General features: G+C 39.8%; 1 non-coding gene across 1 annotated transcript; it reads right to left on the bottom strand.

Annotated features, from left to right (window-relative positions):
- Positions 1–338: 338 nt before the first annotated feature.
- TRNAM-CAU lies at positions 339–411 on the bottom strand. Its single transcript has one exon. It is a non-coding gene; the product is annotated as a tRNA-Met (tRNA).
- Between the last annotated feature and the right edge of the window lie 1,777 nt (positions 412–2,188).

The following is a 2,188-nucleotide window of genomic DNA, read 5'->3' as shown; positions in this document are numbered from 1 at the left end:
GCGCTTCCTTCTGATCCTAGAAAACGTCCGAAAAAACCAGCTGATAATAGAGAAAGAGACCGGAAGATAAAGTGTGAATTCATATTCATTTCCTTCTTGTTCCTTCCTATTTCATTTTTAAATTTTCTTCAAAGGCACATGCACTAGGTTACTTACAGTCTATTGTTTTTGTTAAAAAAAATGTTTGTTTTGTTGAGTGGGTAGGGGGGTTTGGTTAACGCTGGGCACTCATAGGGCATCCCTTGCACAAGTTCAGCTACAGACGGTCGCACCTTCCCTACTGGCCCTGTTCTCTAGCCCTATGCTTTATTTAAAAGATGCCGGGGGTCTCTTGAACTAGGCGGGGGCAGGATTCGAACCCGCAATCTTCAGGTCATGAGCCTGATGAGTTAACCATTACTCTACCCCGCGTCTTCCTTTCTTTCGACTTTCTTTCATACGATATATCTTGTCGAAGAGTTCTTTCTTCTCTTAGAGAGAGTGGGACTCGGTAGTGATAGAGTACTCGCAGCGCTTACAGAAGGTCGTAGCTATTCTTTGTATGCATGGGATTGATGATCTATTTATTTTTTTTATTGCACGAGATAGCATCCAGCCAATAGAGCTGCTTACCTTCCATCCAATTTAGTCTGGAAGCCTCTTTCCGGTCTTAGTCTAGTTTTCTACCTTTGCCTAGTCTCGGTCCACAGAGTAGTGTAGAAGTGAGTGTAAAAAGTGGCTAAGAGTAATAAATAAGGAGCTAACATGCCTATAGGATTATAAGTTATATTTCCTATACTTTTTCTTTTTTTCTATTCTATATCTTTTTTATCTTTTTAATGATGAAATCATCAGTGAATATAGAAGCCTATTCTTAGTGCGCCTACTAGCATTATCTGTGTGAAGTGACTAAGCAGGTATGGAAAAATCTTTTTCTTGTTAAGCCCTGAAGTAATAATCTCTTTTAGCTTTAGCCAGTTCCAGGCCAGTTTCACCTGTGTAAAAGTAATCTGTATCAATATCAATCTGCTCAAGTCCAATAACTTTCACTCTACAAGTCCAAATCATGCATTCTCTACGTCATTGGAAAGCTCTCTTCGATATCTACGTATAGACGCCAAGATCACCCAAATATGATGTCGGAGCAGGAAGTTATGAGCAAATCTGTGAAGCCCACCAAAACTGTTAAGTGACACGATCGTGTCACTTTCAGTCACACGATCGGGTCACTTACCAGATTTTGGAAATATTCTGAATTTTGGCCCAGAAAAAGAAGGATTAAGTAGGGTTAGCCCCCAAGGTCAAAAACATTCAGGCTTTTCACAGAAAACACACCTTAGAGCACACAAAAGGGGGCGATTATCAAGAGGCAAGGGATCGGAGTAGAAGACGGAGATTACGAAGCCGGAAATCGACTAAGCATTCTTTCTTTCTTCTATTTTACGATGTTTTGTATTATTGATATGAACCCTGACGTCTCGATGTTTAGCGAGTAATTCCTTTGTTGTAGGTTAGGGATTTGCTATGTAGGGATCTTCTAATTAGGCGATGGAACCAACCAAAATTTCAAAATCAACTCGTGATCGAAACCTAGGCCCAGACATTCCAAAGAACCTTCCTAAACCCCTACCAAAATAATGATAGAAACCTAGGCCCAGACATTCTAACGAACCGTCCTAAACCCCTATCAAACCTGGACTAGAAATATCGGTATCGCGGAGACGCCACAAACGCTTATGAGCTAGCGTTTGATAAGTCGGGATGAACGCCACGAACGGAATCACTCCATTCGATAAGTTCAAAGGTTCCAAAAAGAACCATGAGCTAAAAGCTCAAACTCACTAAAAGTGACACTCAAAGAAAACTCATATATTTGATAATCTGATTTCTTTACCTATTTATAGGCTACAAAAAGATAAAAAGAAATAAAGAAACTACAAAAATTCATGTGGTCAAAAACAAATCCCAAAGCAATAAATGCAAAGCTTGAAAGACCATTTGAACTTGACTTTGACCAACTAATCAGATTCTTCTCTTCAAATCTTGACTTGGACTTGCTCCAATCTTGTTATGGGCTCTTGGTTTTGTTGAGAAATTGGCCCAACAAGAATTATGTCTTTCTTGGACTGAATGCATCAGATTTGGATCTAGAACGGACGTGATCTTCAAACGTCTGATTGAGGGGCCAAACCTTCACCAAAAATTATGT

Source organism: Tarenaya hassleriana, unplaced genomic scaffold (assembly GCF_000463585.1).
Source record: "Tarenaya hassleriana unplaced genomic scaffold, ASM46358v1 Cleome70, whole genome shotgun sequence".
In the NCBI taxonomy this organism is placed as follows: domain Eukaryota; kingdom Viridiplantae; phylum Streptophyta; class Magnoliopsida; order Brassicales; family Cleomaceae; genus Tarenaya; species Tarenaya hassleriana.
Note: the sequence above shows the minus strand (reverse complement) of the source record. Positions and strands in the feature narration are given on the sequence as shown.